The following is a 17,038-nucleotide window of genomic DNA, read 5'->3' as shown; positions in this document are numbered from 1 at the left end:
TTGGGGGTGCCTAAAAAATCCCTTTTATTGAAGAAATGGCTTACATTCAGTCTTGTGATATTTTTGGTTTCCAATAAGTAGATTTTTAATTTTATGTAACCTCATTTTCTAATGATCCATTCAAGAGATGTTTCCACTATGAAATGAAGAGCAAGGGGAAAGAGCTCAAATGATAGAGCCAGTGAGTGAGATGGGGTGTTGAGGAAGGAGAGAATGAAACAAAGACAGAGTGAGTGAACGGCAGGTAGGCATAGAAGAGGAGTCTAGAAGTGAAGGTGACTTGCTTTTCCCTGCTCTTGACCTCCCACCCATCTCAAACCAATCACAAACATACCTTCTATGCAACGTTGGTATGCAGAACTTCACTCCTCAGCCAGTGAGGGTGAGTCCCAAGCCAGGGGCTAGAGAGCAAAAGAATGGATGTGCTCAGACGTTCCTTGCTAGGGACAGTTGATCTGAAACAAGGCCTGCTCTCTTGTTTCCAGCAAGGATCTAGAAATTCTGCATGAATCTGCAAGGCACATTGACAGCATAAATTTGCATAAACTGCCCCACCTTCTGCCTTCCTACTTCCTGAGCAGTAGTTGTTTGTGTATAAAGAGAGAGGTCGCAGGCAAGATAATTTTGTGAGTAGGATACAGAACCCTAAATAGCTGGTGAGAGGTATAAGTTATTCTAAAAGCATAAAAACAGTACACCTGTGAAATGAAATGCTTTCATATGTGATCTTCTGTGTTTATTGTCCTGTGCAAAAAGTTGAACCTTGTGTTTGAAGGTTGAAATTATTTCAAGCTTGCATGGACGCAGAAATTTCTGAGTGACTTTTATACATTTCTTAGGACTCTTCACTGTCAGGATGGCCGAGTGGTCTAAGGCGCTGTGTTTAGGCCGCAGTCTCCTCTGGAGATGTGGGTTCGAATCCCACTTCTGAAATGACTTTTGGAGATATAATCTTCTTCATCAGGATAACATCTGATGGAAGTTGCTTCTGTTCATCTTCACCTGGGACGTTATTCTGTCCTCGTCTAGTCAAGAGAGCTTGGGTTTCTCATATATTTCTGTTGTACAAAGTCTTGCTGATAAAGTGCAATCCTTACCAAATGAGCTTATGACCCATGTAAGAGCTCATCTAGAAGAGTCATTCTCTTGTATTCCCTGGCCAGACAGGCCATACAAATTTGGAAGAATGCCAAGCACCTGGTAGACAGCTGGACTCCAGAACACTTTCAGCAATTTCCTCAGGGCAGTGATCAGGGGCTGCTTAGATTTGCGAATTCCACCCTATGTTGTGACATTGAGATCCCTTGTTGAATTTGCTTTAGTCAGCCAAGATGTGGCTATTGACTCAATTTCAAAGCAGCTTTGGGCCGTTCAAGTGGCTGGTGAATAGCACTTTCTCTTTGTACGCTTTAAAGGTCTAAAGAGTTCTTCATAGGTACTGCTCTGTATGGATTGTTCAAAGATCTGTTGGAAATGCTTATAATGGGATAAATAAATTGAGGGCATGCCTTTTCGGTACCAAACTTGCATGGCTGTCTGGCTTGTGGAAGGTGCTGCAAATGCAAGTCAGGATGGCCGAGTGGTCTAAGGCGCTGCGTTCAGGTCGCAGTCTCTTCTGGAGGCGTGGGTTCAAATCCCACTTCTGACAAACCTGTGTTTAATCTTCTTTTTTCTTGAGGGAGAAAATCAGATCATTTCCCTCACATGGGCTTATATGGTTGTCTTTTTGGAAAAGTGCAGTGAGTTTTTTTCTTGCTATAGCCACTTATGGCATAAGATGTGTGTTTTTTTTGTTCACACCATCTTTCTCACTATGTAGATGGACAAGCAACATGTGGGCAGGATGGCCGTGTGGTCTAAGGCGCTGCGTTAAGGCCGCAGTCTCTCTTGGAGGCTTGGGTTCGAATCCCACTTCTGACAAAACTTTAAGTCCATTTTGTCTCTGCGTTCCTTCAGAATCTCAGCTAAAAATTGGCAGTGCATATAATATCTGAATAAGTACCAAACTTCAGTTTCAACTGCAAATGAATTTGCCCAATTCTGTCTTCAAGCTCGTATAATATTCTTCTAGCACTAGTGGTGTTTTATGTGTTTTTTGGGGGTGCCTAAAAAATCCCTTTTATTGAAGAAATGGCTTACATTCAGTCTTGTGATATTTTTGGTTTCCAATAAGTAGATTTTTAATTTTATGTAACCTCATTTTCTAATGATCCATTCAAGAGATGTTTCCACTATGAAATGAAGAGCAAGGGGAAAGAGTACAAATGATAGAGCCAGTGAGTGAGATGGGGTGTTGAGGAAGGAGAGAATGAAACAAAGACAGAGTGTGTGAACGGCAGGTAGGCATAGAAGAGGAGACTAGAAGTGAAGGTGACTTGCTTTTCCCTGCTCTTGACCTCCCACCCATCTTAAACCAATCACAAACATACCTTCTATGCAACGTTGGTATGCAGAACTTCACTCCTCAGCCAGTGAGGGTGAGTCCCAAGCCAGGGGCTAGAGAGCAAAAGAATGGATGTGCTCAGACGTTCCTTGCTAGGGACAGTTGATCTGAAACAAGGCCTGCTCTCCTATTTCCAGCAAGGATCTAGAAATTTTGCATGAATCTGCAAGGCACATTGACAGCATAAATTTGCATAAACTGCCCCACCTTCTGCCTTCCTACTTCCTGAGCAGTAGTTGTTTGTGTATAAAGATAGAGGTCGCAGGCAAGATAATTTTGTGAGTAGGATACAGAACCCTAAATAGCTGGTGAGAGGTATAAGTTATTCTAAAAGCATAAAAACAGTACACCTGAGAAATTAAATGCTTTCATATGTGATCTTCTGTGTTTATTGTCCTGTGCAAAAAGTTGCACCTTGTGTTTGAAGGTTGAAATTATTTCAAGCTTGCATGGACGCAGAAATTTCTGAGTGACTTTTATGCATTTCTTAGGACTCTTCACTGTCAGGATGGCCGAGTGGTCTAAGGCGCTGTGTTTAGGCTGCAGTCTCCTCTGGAGGCGTGGGTTCGAATCCCACTTCTGAAATGACTTTTGGAGATATAATCTTCTTCATCAGGATAACATCTGATGGAAGTTGCTTCTGTTCGTCTTCACCTGGGACGTTATTCTGTCCTCGTCTAGTCAAGAGAGCTTGGGTTTCTCATATATTTCTGTTGTACAAAGTCTTGCTGATAAAGTGCAATCCTTACCAAATGAGCTTATGACCCATGTAAGAGCTCATCTAGGAGAGTCATTCTCTTGTATTCCCTGGCCAGACAGGCCATACAAATTTGGAAGAATGCCAAGCACCTGGTAGACAGCTGGACTCCAGCACACTTACAGCAATTTCCTCAGGGCAGTGATCAGGGGCTGCTTAGATTTGCGAATTCCACCCTATGTTGTGACATTGAGATCCCTTGTTGAATTTGCTTTAGTCAGCCAAGATGTGGCTATTGACTCAATTTCAAAGCAGCTTTGGGCCGTTCAAGTGGCTGGTGAATAGCACTTTCTCTTTGTACTCATTAAAGGTCTAAAGAGTTCTTCATAGGTACTGCTCTGTATGGATTGTTCAAAGATCTGTTGGAAATGCTTATAATGGGATTAATAAATTGAGGGCATGCCTTTTCGGTACCCCACTTGCATGGCTGTCTGGCTTGTGGAAGGTGCTGCAAATGCAAGTCAGGATGGCCGAGTGGTCTAAGGCGCTGCGTTCAGGTCGCAGTCTCTTCTGGAGGCGTGGGTTCAAATCCCACTTCTGACAAACCTGTGTTTAATCTTCTTTTTTCTTGAGTGAGAAAATCAGATCATTTCCCTCACATGGGCTTATATGGTTGTCTTTTTGGAAAAGTGCAGTGAGTTTTTTTCTTGCTATAGCCACTCATGGCCTAAGATGTGTGTTTTTTTTGTTCACACTATCTTTCTCACTATGTAGATGAACACGCAGTATGTGGTTAGGATGGCCGAGTGGTCTAAGGCGCTGCATTAAGGCCGCAGTCTCTCCTGGAGGCGTGGGTTCGAATCCCACTTCGGACAAAACTTTAAGTCCATTTTCTCTCTGCGTTCCTTCAGAATCTCAGCTAAAAATTGGCAGTGCATATAATATCTGAATAAGTACCAAACTTCAGTTTCAACTGCAAATGAATTTGCCCAATTCTGTCTTCAAGCTCGTATAATATTCTTCTAGCACTAGTGGTGTTTTATGTGTTTTTTGGGGGGTGCCTAAAAAATCCCTTTTATTGAAGAAATGGCTTACATTCAGTCTTGTGATATTTTTGGTTTCCAATAAGTAGATTTTTAATTTTATGTAACCTCATTTTCTAATGATCCATTCAAGAGATGTTTCCACTATGAAATGAAGAGCAAGGGGAAAGAGCACAAATGATAGAGCCAGTGAGTGAGATGGGGTGTTGAGGAAGGAGAGAATGAAACAAAGACAGAGTGAGTGAACGGCAGGTAGGCATAGAAGAGGAGACTAGAAGTGAAGGTGACTTGTTTTTTTTTTCCTGCTCTTGACCTCCCACCCATCTCAAACCAATCACAAACATACCTTCTATGCAACGTTGGTATGCAGAACTTCACTCCTCAGCCAGTGAGGGTGAGTCCCAAGCCAGGGGCTAGAGAGCAAAAGAATGGATGTGCTCAGACGTTCCTTGCTAGGGACAGGTGATCTGAAACAAGGCCTGCTCTCTTGTTTCCAGCAAGGATCTAGAAATTCTGCATGAATCTGCAAGGCACATTGACAGCATAAATTTGCATAAACTGCCCCACCTTCTGCCTTCCTACTTCCTGAGCAGTAGTTGTTTGTGTATAAAGAGAGAGGTCGCAGGCAAAATAATTTTGTGAGTAGGATACAGAACCCTAAATAGCTGGTGAGAGGTATAAGTTATTCTAAAAGCATAAAAACAGTACACCTGTGAAATGAAATGCTTTCATATGTGATCTTCTGTGTTTATTGTCCTGTGCAAAAAGTTGCACCTTGTGTTTGAAGGTTGAAATTATTTCAAGCTTGCATGGACGCAGAAATTTCAGAGTGACTTTTATACATTTCTTAGGACTCTTCACTGTCAGGATGGCCGAGTGGTCTAAGGCGCTGTGCTTAGGCCGCAGTCTCCTCTGGAGGCGTGGGTTTGAATCCCACTTCTGAAATGACTTTTGGAGATATAATCTTCTTCATCAGGATAACATCTGATGGAAGTTGCTTCTGTTCGTCTTCACCTGGGACGTTATTCTGTCCTCCTCTAGTCAAAGAGATTGGGTTTCTCATATATTTCTGTTGTACAAAGTCTTGCTGATAAAGTGCAATCCTTACCAAATGAGCTTATGACCCATGTAAGAGCTCATCTAGAAGAGTCATTCTCTTGTATTCCCTGGCCAGACAGGCCATACAAATTTGGAAGAATGCCAAGCACCTGGTAGACAGCTGGACTCCAGCACACTTACAGCAATTTCCTCAGGGCAGTGATCAGGGGCTGCTTAGATTTGCGAATTCCACCCTATGTTGTGACATTGAGATCCCTTGTTGAATTTGCTTTAGTCAGCCAAGATGTGGCTATTGACTCAATTTCAAAGCAGCTTTGGGCCGTTCAAGTGGCTGGTGAATAGCCCTTTCTCTTTGTACTCATTAAAGGTCTAAAGAGTTCTTCATAGGTACTGCTCTGTATGGATTGTTCAAAGATCTGTTGGAAATGCTTATAATGGGATAAATAAATTGAGGGCATGCCTTTTCGGTGCCCCACTTGCATGGCTGTCTGGCTTGTGGAAGGTGCTGCAATTGCAAGTCAGGATGGCCAAGTGGTCCAAGGCGCTGTGTTCAGGTCGCAGTCTCTTCTGGAGGCGTGGGTTCAAATCCCACTTCTGACAAACCTGTGTTTAATCTTCTTTTTTCTTGAGGGAGAAAATCAGATCATTTCCCACATGGGCTTATATGGTTGTCTTTTTGGAAAAGTGCAGTGAGTTTTTTTCTTGCTATAGCCACTCATGGCCTAAGATGTGTGTTTTTTTTGTTCACACTATCTTTCTCACTATGTAGATGAACAAGCAACATGTGGTCAGGATGGCTGAGTGGTCTAAGGCGCTGCGTTAAGGCCGCAGTCTCTACTGGAGGCGTGGGTTCGAATCCCACTTCTGACATAACTTAAAGTCCATTTTGTCTCTGCGTTCCTTCAGAATCTCAGCTAAAAATTGGCAGTGCATATAATATCTGAATAAGTACCAAACTTCAGTTTCAACTGCAAATGAATTTGCCCAATTCTGTCTTCAAGCTCTTATAATATTCTTCTAGCACTAGTGGTGTTTTATGTGTTTTTTGGGGGGTGCCTAAAAAATCCCTTTTATTGAAGAAATGGCTTACATTCAGTCTTGTGATATTTTTGGTTTCCAATAAGTAGATTTTTAATTTTATGTAACCTCATTTTCTAATGATCCATTCAAGAGATGTTTCCACTATGAAATGAAGAGCAAAGGGAAAGAGCACAAATGATAGAGCGAGTGAGTGAGATGGGGTGTTGAGGAAGGAGAGAATGAAACAAAGACAGAGTGAGTGAACGGCAGGTAGGCATAGAAGAGGAGACTAGAAGTGAAAGTGACTTGCTTTTCCCTGCTCTTGACCTCCCACCCATCTCAAACCAATCACAAACATACCTTCTATGCAACGTTGGTATGCAGAACTTCACTCCTCAGCCAGTGAGGGTGAGTCCCAAGCCAGGGGCTAGAGAGCAAAAGAATGGATGTGCTCAGACGTTCCTTGCTAGGGACAGTTGATCTGAAGCAAGGCCTGCTCTCTTGTTTCCAGCAAGGATCTAGAAATTCTGCATGAATGTGCAAGGCACATTGACAGCATGAATTTGCATAAACTGCCCCACCTTCTGCCTTCCTACTTCCTGAGCAGTAGTTGTTTGTGTATAGAGAGAAAGGTCGCAGGCAAGGTAATTTTGTGAGTAGGATACAGAACCCTAAATAGCTGGTGAGAGGTATAAGTTATTCTAAAAGCATAAAAACAGTACACCTGTGAAATGAAATGCTTTCATATGTGATCTTCTGTGTTTATTGTCCTGTGCAAAAAGTTGCACCTTGTGTTTGAAGGTTGAAATTATTTCAAGGTTGCATGGACGCAGAAATTTCTGAGTGACTTTTATACATTTCTTAGGACTCTTCACTGTCAGGATGGCCGAGTGGTCTAAGGTGCTGTGTTTAGGCCGCAGTCTCCTCTGGAGGCGTGGGTTCGAATCCCACTTCTGAAATGACTTTTGGAGATATAATCTTCTTCATCAGGATAACATCTGATGGAAGTTGCTTCTGTTCGTCTTCACCTGGGACGTTATTCTGTCCTCGTCTAGTCAAGAGAGCTTGGGTTTCTCATATATTTCTGTTGTACAAAGTCTTGCTGATAAAGTGCAATCCTTACCAAATGAGCTTATGACCCATGTAAGAGCTCATCTAGAAGAGTCATTCTCTTGTATTCCCTGGCCAGACAGGCCATACAAATTTGGAAGAATGCCAAGCACCTGGTAGACAGCTGGACTCCAGAACACTTACAGCAATTTCCTCAGGGCAGTGATCAGGGGCTGCTTAGATTTGCGAATTCCACCCTATGTTGTGACATTGAGATCCCTTGTTGAATTTGCTTTAGTCAGCCAAGATGTGGCTATTGACTCAATTTCAAAACAGCTTTGGGCCGTTCAAGTGGCTGGTGAATAGCACTTTCTCTTTGTACTCATTAAAGGTCTAAAGAGTTCTTCATAGGTACTGCTCTGTATGGATTGTTCAAAGATCTGTTGGAAATGCTTATAATGGGATAAATAAATTTAGGGCATGCCTTTTCGGTACCCCACTTGCATGGCTGTCTGGCTTGTGGAAGGTGCTGCAAATGCAAGTCAGGATGGCGGAGTGGTCTACGGCGCTGCGTTGAGGTCGCAGTCTCTTCTGGAGGCGTGGGTTCAAATCCCACTTCTGACAAACCTGTGTTTAATCTTCTTTTTTCTTGAGGGAGAAAATCAGATCATTTCCCTCACATGGGCTTATATGGTTGTCTTTTTGGAAAAGTGCAGTGAGTTTTTTTCTTGCTATAGCCACTCATGGCCTAAGATGTGTGTTTTTTTTGTTCACACTATCTTTCTCACTATGTAGATGAAGAAGCAACAAGTGGTCAGGATGGCCGAGTGGTCTAAGGCGCTGCGTTAAGGCCGCAGTCTCTCCAGGAGGTGTGGGTTCGAATCCCACTTCTGACAAAACTTTAAGTCCATTTTGTCTCTGCGTTCCTTCAGAATCTCAGCTAAAAATTGGCAGTGCATATAATATCTGAATAAGTACCAAACTTCAGTTTCAACTGCAAATGAATTTGCCCAATTCTGTCTTCAAGCTCGTATAATATTCTTCTAGCACTAGTGGTGTTTTATGTGTTTTTTGGGGGTGCCTAAAAAATCCCTTTTATTGAAGAAATGGCTTACATTCAGTCTTGTGATATTTTTGGTTTCCAATAAGTAGATTTTTAATTTTATGTAACCTCATTTTCTAATGATCCATTCAAGAGATGTTTCCACTATGAAATGAAGAGCAAGGGGAAAGAGCACAAATGATAGAGCCAGTGAGTGAGATGGGGTGTTGAGGAAGGAGAGAATGAAACAAAGACAGAGTGAGTGAACGGCAGGTAGGCATAGAAGAGGAGACTAGAAGTGAAAGTGACTTGCTTTTCCCTGCTCTTGACCTCCCACCCATCTCAAACCAATCACAAACATACCTTCTATGCAACGTTGGTATGCAGAACTTCACTCCTCAGCCAGTGAGGGTGAGTCCCAAGCCAGGGGCTAGAGAGCAAAAGAATGGATGTGCTCAGACGTTCCTTGCTAGGGACAGTTGATCTGAAACAAGGCCTGCTCTCTTGTTTCCAGCAAGGATCTAGAAATTCTGCATGAATGTGCAAGGCACATTGACAGCATGAATTTGCATAAACTGCCCCACCTTCTGCCTTCCTACTTCCTGAGCAGTAGTTGTTTGTGTATAGAGAGAAAGGTCGCAGGCAAGGTAATTTTGTGAGTAGGATACAGAACCCTAAATAGCTGGTGAGAGGTATAAGTTATTCTAAAAGCATAAAAACAGTACACCTGTGAAATGAAATGCTTTCATATGTGATCTTCTGTGTTTATTGTCCTGTGCAAAAAGTTGCACCTTGTGTTTGAAGGTTGAAATTATTTCAAGCTTGCATGGACGCAGAAATTTCTGAGTGACTTTTATACATTTCTTAGGACTCTTCACTGTCAGGATGGCCGAGTGGTCTAAGGTGCTGTGTTTAGGCCGCAGTCTCCTCTGGAGGTGTGGGTTCGAATCCCACTTCTGAAATGACTTTTGGAGATATAATCTTCTTCATCAGGATAACATCTGATGGAAGTTGCTTCTGTTCGTCTTCACCTGGGACGTTATTCTGTCCTCGTCTAGTCAAGAGAGCTTGGGTTTCTCATATATTTCTGTTGTACAAAGTCTTGCTGATAAAGTGCAATCCTTACCAAATGAGCTTATGACCCATGTAAGAGCTCATCTAGAAGAGTCATTCTCTTGTATTCCCTGGCCAGACAGGCCATACAAATTTGGAAGAATGCCAAGCACCTGGTAGACAGCTGGACTCCAGAACACTTACAGCAATTTCCTCAGGGCAGTGATCAGGGGCTGCTTAGATTTGCGAATTCCACCCTATGTTGTGACATTGAGATCCCTTGTTGAATTTGCTTTAGTCAGCCAAGATGTGGCTATTGACTCAATTTCAAAACAGCTTTGGGCCGTTCAAGTGGCTGGTGAATAGCACTTTCTCTTTGTACTCATTAAAGGTCTAAAGAGTTCTTCATAGGTACTGCTCTGTATGGATTGTTCAAAGATCTGTTGGAAATGCTTATAATGGGATAAATAAATTTAGGGCATGCCTTTTCGGTACCCCACTTGCATGGCTGTCTGGCTTGTGGAAGGTGCTGCAAATGCAAGTCAGGATGGCCGAGTGGTCTAAGGCCTTGCGTTCAGGTAGCAGTCTCTTCTGGAGGCGTGGGTTCAAATCCCACTTCTGACAAACCTGTGTTTAATCTTCTTTTTTCTTGAGGGAGAAAATCAGATCATTTCCCTCACATGGGCTTATATGGTTGTCTTTTTGGAAAAGTGCAGTGAGTTTTTTTCTTGCTATAGCCACTCATGGCCTAAGATGTGTTTTTATTTTTTGTTCACCCTATCTTTATCACTATGTAGATGAAGAAGCAACATGTGGTCAGGATGGCCGAGTGGTCTAAGGCGCGGCGTTAAGACCGCAGTCTCTCCTGGAGGCGTGGGTTCGAATCCCACTTCTGACAAAACTTTAAGTCCATTTTGTCTCTGCGTTCCTTCAGAATCTCAGCTAAAAATTGGCAGTGCATATAATATCTGAATAAGTACCAAACTTCAGTTTCAACTGCAAATGAATTTGCCCAATTCTGTCTTCAAGCTCGTATAATATTCTTCTAGCACTAGTGGTGTTTTATGTGTTTTTTGGGGGTGCCTAAAAAATCCCTTTTATTGAAGAAATGGCTTACATTCAGTCTTGTGATATTTTTGGTTTCCAATAAGTAGATTTTTAATTTTATGTAACCTCATTTTCTAATGATCCATTCAAGAGATGTTTCCACTATGAAATGAAGAGCAAGGGGAAAGAGTACAAATGATAGAGCCAGTGAGTGAGATGGGGTGTTGAGGAAGGAGAGAATGAAACAAAGACAGAGAGTGTGAACGGCAGGTAGGCATAGAAGAGGAGTCTAGAAGTGAAGGTGACTTGCTTTTCCCTGCTCTTGACCTCCCACCCATCTTAAACCAATCACAAACATACCTTCTATGCAACGTTGGTATGCAGCACTTCACTCCTCAGCCAGTGAGGGTGAGTCCCAAGCCAGGGGCTAGAGAGCAAAAGAATGGATGTGCTCAGACGTTCCTTGCTAGGGACAGTTGATCTGAAACAAGGCCTGCTCTCTTATTTCCAGCAAGGATCTAGAAATTTTGCATGAATCTGCAAGGCACATTGACAGCATAAATTTGCATAAACTGCCCCACCTTCTGCCTTCCTACTTCCTGAGCAGTAGTTGTTTGTGTATAAAGATAGAGGTCGCAGGCAAGATAATTTTGTGAGTAGGATACAGAACCCTAAATAGCTGGTGAGAGGTATAAGTTATTCTAAAAGCATAAAAACAGTACACCTGAGAAATTAAATGCTTTCATATGTGATCTTCTGTGTTTATTGTCCTGTGCAAAAAGTTGCACCTTGTGTTTGAAGGTTGAAATTATTTCAAGCTTGCATGGACGCAGAAATTTCTGAGTGACTTTTATGCATTTCTTAGGACTCTTCACTGTCAGGATGGCCGAGTGGTCTAAGGCGCTGTGTTTAGCCTGCAGTCTCCTCTGGAGGCGTGGGTTCGAATCCCACTACTGAAATGACTTTTGGAGATATAATCTTCTTCATCAGGATAACATCTGATGGAAGTTGCTTCTGTTCGTCTTCACCTGGGACGTTATTCTGTCCTCGTCTAGTCAAGAGAGCTTGGGTTTCTCATATATTTCTGTTGTACAAAGTCTTGCTGATAAAGTGCAATCCTTACCAAATGAGCTTATGACCCATGTAAGAGCTCATCTAGGAGAGTCATTCTCTTGTATTCCCTGGCCAGACAGGCCATACAAATTTGGAAGAATGCCAAGCACCTGGTAGACAGCTGGACTCCAGCACACTTACAGCAATTTCCTCAGGGCAGTGATCAGGGGCTGCTTAGATTTGCGAATTCCACCCTATGTTGTGACATTGAGATCCCTTGTTGAATTTGCTTTAGTCAGCCAAGATGTGGCTATTGACTCAATTTCAAAGCAGCTTTGGGCCGTTCAAGTGGCTGGTGAATAGCTCTTTCTCTTTGTACTCATTAAAGGTCTAAAGAGTTCTTCATAGGTACTGCTCTGTATGGATTGTTCAAAGATCTGTTGGAAATGCTTATAATGGGATTAATAAATTGAGGGCATGCCTTTTCGGTACCCCACTTGCATGGCTGTCTGGCTTGTGGAAGGTGCTGCAAATGCAAGTCAGGATGGCCGAGTGGTCTAAGGCGCTGCGTTCAGGTCGCAGTCTCTTCTGGAGGCGTGGGTTCAAATCCCACTTCTGACAAACCTGTGTTTAATCTTCTTTTTTCTTGAGTGAGAAAATCAGATCATTTCCCTCACATGGGCTTATATGGTTGTCTTTTTGGAAAAGTGCAGTGAGTTTTTTTCTTGCTATAGCCACTCATGGCCTAAGATGTGTGTTTTTTTTGTTCACACTATCTTTCTCACTATGTAGATGAACACGCAGTATGTGGTTAGGATGGCCGAGTGGTCTAAGGCGCTGCATTAAGGCCGCAGTCTCTCCTGGAGGCGTGGGTTCGAATCCCACTTCGGACAAAACTTTAAGTCCATTTTGTCTCTGCGTTCCTTCAGAATCTCAGCTAAAAATTGGCAGTGCATATAATATCTGAATAAGTACCAAACTTCAGTTTCAACTGCAAATGAATTTGCCCAATTCTGTCTTCAAGCTCGTATAATATTCTTCTAGCACTAGTGGTGTTTTATGTGTTTTTTGGGGGGTGCCTAAAAAATCCCTTTTATTGAAGAAATGGCTTACATTCAGTCTTGTGATATTTTTGGTTTCCAATAAGTAGATTTTTAATTTTATGTAACCTCATTTTCTAATGATCCATTCAAGAGATGTTTCCACTATGAAATGAAGAGCAAGGGGAAAGAGCACAAATGATAGAGCGAGTGAGTGAGATGGGGTGTTGAGGAAGGAGAGAATGAAACAAAGACAGAGTGAGTGAACGGCAGGTAGGCATAGAAGAGGAGACTAGAAGTGAAGGTGACTTGTTTTTTTTTCCTGCTCTTGACCTCCCACCCATCTCAAACCAATCACAAACATACCTTCTATGCAACGTTGGTATGCAGAACTTCACTCCTCAGCCAGTGAGGGTGAGTCCCAAGCCAGGGGCTAGAGAGCAAAAGAATGGATGTGCTCAGACGTTCCTTGCTAGGGACAGGTGATCTGAAACAAGGCCTGCTCTCTTGTTTCCAGCAAGGATCTAGAAATTCTGCATGAATCTGCAAGGCACATTGACAGCATAAATTTGCATAAACTGCCCCACCTTCTGCCTTCCTACTTCCTGAGCAGTAGTTGTTTGTGTATAAAGAGAGAGGTCGCAGGCAAAATAATTTTGTGAGTAGGATACAGAACCCTAAATAGATGGTGAGAGGTTTAAGTTATTCTAAAAGCATAAAAACAGTACACCTGTGAAATGAAATGCTTTCATATGTGATCTTCTGTGTTTATTGTCCTGTGCAAAAAGTTGCACCTTGTGTTTGAAGGTTGAAATTATTTCAAGCTTGCATGGACGCAGAAATTTCAGAGTGACTTTTATACATTTCTTAGGACTCTTCACTGTCAGGATGGCCGAGTGGTCTAAGGCGCTGTGCTTAGGCCGCAGTCTCCTCTGGAGGCGTGGGTTTGAATCCCACTTCTGAAATGACTTTTGGAGATATAATCTTCTTCATCAGGATAACATCTGATGGAAGTTGCTTCTGTTCGTCTTCACCTGGGACGTTATTCTGTCCTCGTCTAGTCAAAGAGATTGGGTTTCTCATATATTTCTGTTGTACAAAGTCTTGCTGATAAAGTGCAATCCTTACCAAATGAGCTTATGACCCATGTAAGAGCTCATCTAGAAGAGTCATTCTCTTGTATTCCCTGGCCAGACAGGCCATACAAATTTGGAAGAATGCCAAGCACCTGGTAGACAGCTGGACTCCAGCACACTTACAGCAATTTCCTCAGGGCAGTGATCAGGGGCTGCTTAGATTTGCGAATTCCACCCTATGTTGTGACATTGAGATCCCTTGTTGAATTTGCTTTAGTCAGCCAAGATGTGGCTATTGACTCAATTTCAAAGCAGCTTTGGGCCGTTCAAGTGGCTGGTGAATAGCCCTTTCTCTTTGTACTCATTAAAGGTCTAAAGAGTTCTTCATAGGTACTGCTCTGTATGGATTGTTCAAAGATCTGTTGGAAATGCTTATAATGGGATAAATAAATTGAGGGCATGCCTTTTCGGTGCCCCACTTGCATGGCTGTCTGGCTTGTGGAAGGTGCTGCAAATGCAAGTCAGGATGGCCAAGTGGTCCAAGGCGCTGTGTTCAGGTCGCAGTCTCTTCTGGAGGCGTGGGTTCAAATCCCACTTCTGACAAACCTGTGTTTAATCTTCTTTTTTCTTGAGGGAGAAAATCAGATCATTTCCCACATGGGCTTATATGGTTGTCTTTTTGGAAAAGTGCAGTGAGTTTTTTTCTTGCTATAGCCACTCATGGCCTAAGATGTGTGTTTTTTTTGTTCACACTATCTTTCTCACTATGTAGATGAACAAGCAACATGTGGTCAGGATGGCCGAGTGGTCTAAGGCGCTGCGTTAAGGCCGCAGTCTCTCCTGGAGGCGTGGGTTCGAATCCCACTTCTGACAAAACTTAAAGTCCATTTTGTCTCTGCGTTCCTTCAGAATCTCAGCTAAAAATTGGCAGTGCATATAATATCTGAATAAGTACCAAACTTCAGTTTCAACTGCAAATGAATTTGCCCAATTCTGTCTTCAAGCTCTTATAATATTCTTCTAGCACTAGTGGTGTTTTATGTGTTTTTGGGGGGTGCCTAAAAAATCCCTTTTATTGAAGAAATGGCTTACATTCAGTCTTGTGATATTTTTGGTTTCCAATAAGTAGATTTTTAATTTTATGTAACCTCATTTTCTAATGATCCATTCAAGAGATGTTTCCACTATGAAATGAAGAGCAAGGGGAAAGAGCACAAATGATAGAGCCAGTGAGTGAGATGGGGTGTTGAGGAAGGAGAGAATGAAACAAAGACAGAGTGAGTGAACGGCAGGTAGGCATAGAAGAGGAGACTAGAAGTGAAGGTGACTTGCTTTTCCCTGCTCTTGACCTCCCACTCATCTCAAACCAATCACAAACATACCTTCTATGCAACGTTGGTATGCAGAACTTCACTCCTCAGCCAGTGAGGGTGAGTCCCAAGCCAGGGGCTAGAGAGCAAAAGAATGGATGTGCTCAGACGTTCCTTGCTAGGGACAGTTGATCTGAAACAAGGCCTGCTCTCTTGTTTCCAGCAAGGATCTAGAAATTCTGCATGAATGTGCAAGGCACATTGACAGCATAAATTTGCATAAACTGCCCCACCTTCTGCCTTCCTACTTCCTGGGCAGTAGTTGTTTGTGTATAAAGAGAGAGGTCGCAGGCAAGATAATTTTGTGAGTAGGATACAGAACCCTAAATAGCTGGTGAGAGGTATACGTTATTCTAAAAGCATAAAAACAGTACACCTGTGAAATGAAATGCTTTCATATGTGATCTTCTGTGTTTATTGTCCTGTGCAAAAAGTTGCACCTTGTGTTTGAAGGTTGAAAATATTTCAAGCTTGCATGGACGCAGAAATTTCTGAGTGACTTTTATACATTTCTTAGGACTCTTCACTGTCAGGATGGCCGAGAGGTCTAAGGCGCAGTGTTTAGGCCGCAGTCTCCTCTGGAGGCGTGGGTTCGAATCCCACTTCTGAAATGACTTTTGGAGATATAATCTTCTTCATCAGGATAACATCTGATGGAAGTTGCTTCTGTTCGTCTTCACCTGGGACGTTATTCCGTCCTCGTCTAGTCAAGAGAGCTTGGGTTTCTCATATATTTCTGTTGTACAAAGTCTTGCTGATAAAGTGCAATCCTTACCAAATGAGCTTAGGACCCATGTAAGAGCTCATCTAGAAGAGTCATGCTCTTGTATTCCCTGGATAGACAGGCCATGCAAATTTGGAAGAATGCCAAGCACCTGGTAGACAGCTGTACTCCAGCACACTTACAGCAATGTCCTCAGGGCTGTGATCAGGGGCTGCTTAGATTTGCGTATTCCACCCTATGTTGTGACATTGAGCTCCCTTGTTGAATTTGCTTTAGTCAGCCAAGATGTGGCTGTTGACTCAATTTCAAAGCAGCTTTGGGCCGTTCAAGTGGCTGGTGAATAGCACTTTCTCTTTGTACGCTTTAAAGGTCTAAAGAGTTCTTCATAGGTACTGCTCTGTATGGATTGTTCAAAGATCTGTTGGAAATGCTTATAATGGGATAAATAAATTGAGGGCATGCCTTTTCGGTACCAAACTTGCATGGCTGTCTGGCTTGTGGAAGGTGCTGCAAATGCAAGTCAGGATGGCTGAGTGGTCTAAGGCGCTGCGTTCAGGTCGCAGTCTCTTCTGGAGGCGTGAGTTCAAATCCCACTTCTGACAAACCTGTGTTTAATCTTCTTTTTTCTTGAGGGAGAAAATCAGATCATTTCCCTCACATCGGCTTATATGGTTGTCTTTTTGGAAAAGTGCAGTGAGTTTTTTTCTTGCTATAGCCACTTATGGCCTAAGATGTGTGTTTTTTTTGTTCACACTATCTTTCTCACTATGTAGATGGACAAGCACCATGTGGTCAGGATGGCCGAGTGGTCTAAGGCGCTGCGTTAAGGCCGCAGTCTCTCTTGGAGGCTTGGGTTCGAATCCCACTTCTGACAAAACTTTAAGTCCATTTTGTCTCTGCGTTCCTTCAGAATCTCAGCTAAAAATTGGCAGTGCATATAATATCTGAATAAGTACCAAACTTCAGTTTCAACTGCAAATGAATTTGCCCAATTATGTCTTCAAGCTCGTATAATATTCTTCTAGCACTAGTGGTGTTTTATGTGTTTTTTGGGGGTGCCTAAAAAATCCCTTTTATTGAAGAAATGGCTTACATTCAGTCTTGTGATATTTTTGGTTTCCAATAAGTAGATTTTTAATTTTATGTAACCTCATTTTCTAATGATCCATTCAAGAGATGTTTACACTATGAAATGAAGAGCAAGGGGAAAGAGCACAAATGATAGAGCGAGTGAGTGAGATGGGGTGTTGAGGAAGGAGAGAATGAAACAAAGACAGAGTGAGTGAACGGCAGGTAGGCATAGAAGAGGAGACTAGAAGTG

At 42.5% G+C, this 17,038-nt stretch overlaps 17 non-coding genes across 17 annotated transcripts; all 17 read left to right on the top strand.

The window, feature by feature from the left end:
* The first annotated feature begins 850 nt into the window (after positions 1 to 850).
* TRNAL-UAG (transfer RNA leucine (anticodon UAG)) lies at positions 851 to 933 on the top strand. The gene has a single exon. It is a non-coding gene; the product is annotated as a tRNA-Leu (tRNA).
* Positions 934 to 1,565: 632 nt separating this feature from the next.
* Positions 1,566 to 1,648, top strand: TRNAL-CAG (transfer RNA leucine (anticodon CAG)). The gene has a single exon. It is a non-coding gene; the product is annotated as a tRNA-Leu (tRNA).
* Positions 1,649 to 2,945: 1,297 nt separating this feature from the next.
* TRNAL-UAG (transfer RNA leucine (anticodon UAG)) lies at positions 2,946 to 3,028 on the top strand. The gene has a single exon. It is a non-coding gene; the product is annotated as a tRNA-Leu (tRNA).
* Positions 3,029 to 3,660: 632 nt separating this feature from the next.
* TRNAL-CAG (transfer RNA leucine (anticodon CAG)) lies at positions 3,661 to 3,743 on the top strand. The gene has a single exon. It is a non-coding gene; the product is annotated as a tRNA-Leu (tRNA).
* A 1,302-nt stretch (positions 3,744 to 5,045) lies between these two features.
* On the top strand, positions 5,046 to 5,128 carry TRNAL-UAG (transfer RNA leucine (anticodon UAG)). The gene has a single exon. It is a non-coding gene; the product is annotated as a tRNA-Leu (tRNA).
* Positions 5,129 to 5,759: 631 nt separating this feature from the next.
* On the top strand, positions 5,760 to 5,842 carry TRNAL-CAG (transfer RNA leucine (anticodon CAG)). The gene has a single exon. It is a non-coding gene; the product is annotated as a tRNA-Leu (tRNA).
* A 187-nt stretch (positions 5,843 to 6,029) lies between these two features.
* Positions 6,030 to 6,112, top strand: TRNAL-AAG (transfer RNA leucine (anticodon AAG)). Its single transcript has one exon. It is a non-coding gene; the product is annotated as a tRNA-Leu (tRNA).
* Positions 6,113 to 7,138: 1,026 nt separating this feature from the next.
* TRNAL-UAG (transfer RNA leucine (anticodon UAG)) lies at positions 7,139 to 7,221 on the top strand. The gene has a single exon. It is a non-coding gene; the product is annotated as a tRNA-Leu (tRNA).
* Positions 7,222 to 7,853: 632 nt separating this feature from the next.
* Positions 7,854 to 7,936, top strand: TRNAL-GAG (transfer RNA leucine (anticodon GAG)). Its single transcript has one exon. It is a non-coding gene; the product is annotated as a tRNA-Leu (tRNA).
* Positions 7,937 to 8,125: 189 nt separating this feature from the next.
* TRNAL-AAG (transfer RNA leucine (anticodon AAG)) lies at positions 8,126 to 8,208 on the top strand. Its single transcript has one exon. It is a non-coding gene; the product is annotated as a tRNA-Leu (tRNA).
* Positions 8,209 to 9,233: 1,025 nt separating this feature from the next.
* On the top strand, positions 9,234 to 9,316 carry TRNAL-UAG (transfer RNA leucine (anticodon UAG)). The gene has a single exon. It is a non-coding gene; the product is annotated as a tRNA-Leu (tRNA).
* A 906-nt stretch (positions 9,317 to 10,222) lies between these two features.
* On the top strand, positions 10,223 to 10,305 carry TRNAL-AAG (transfer RNA leucine (anticodon AAG)). Its single transcript has one exon. It is a non-coding gene; the product is annotated as a tRNA-Leu (tRNA).
* Positions 10,306 to 12,045: 1,740 nt separating this feature from the next.
* On the top strand, positions 12,046 to 12,128 carry TRNAL-CAG (transfer RNA leucine (anticodon CAG)). Its single transcript has one exon. It is a non-coding gene; the product is annotated as a tRNA-Leu (tRNA).
* A 1,301-nt stretch (positions 12,129 to 13,429) lies between these two features.
* Positions 13,430 to 13,512, top strand: TRNAL-UAG (transfer RNA leucine (anticodon UAG)). Its single transcript has one exon. It is a non-coding gene; the product is annotated as a tRNA-Leu (tRNA).
* Positions 13,513 to 14,143: 631 nt separating this feature from the next.
* On the top strand, positions 14,144 to 14,226 carry TRNAL-CAG (transfer RNA leucine (anticodon CAG)). The gene has a single exon. It is a non-coding gene; the product is annotated as a tRNA-Leu (tRNA).
* Positions 14,227 to 14,413: 187 nt separating this feature from the next.
* TRNAL-AAG (transfer RNA leucine (anticodon AAG)) lies at positions 14,414 to 14,496 on the top strand. Its single transcript has one exon. It is a non-coding gene; the product is annotated as a tRNA-Leu (tRNA).
* A 2,012-nt stretch (positions 14,497 to 16,508) lies between these two features.
* TRNAL-AAG (transfer RNA leucine (anticodon AAG)) lies at positions 16,509 to 16,591 on the top strand. The gene has a single exon. It is a non-coding gene; the product is annotated as a tRNA-Leu (tRNA).
* Positions 16,592 to 17,038: the final 447 nt, after the last annotated feature.

The sequence above is a fragment of the Lissotriton helveticus genome, chromosome 8 (genome assembly GCF_964261635.1).
Source record: "Lissotriton helveticus chromosome 8, aLisHel1.1, whole genome shotgun sequence".
NCBI classification, from domain to species: Eukaryota; Metazoa; Chordata; class Amphibia; order Caudata; family Salamandridae; genus Lissotriton; species Lissotriton helveticus.
Note: the sequence above shows the minus strand (reverse complement) of the source record. Positions and strands in the feature narration are given on the sequence as shown.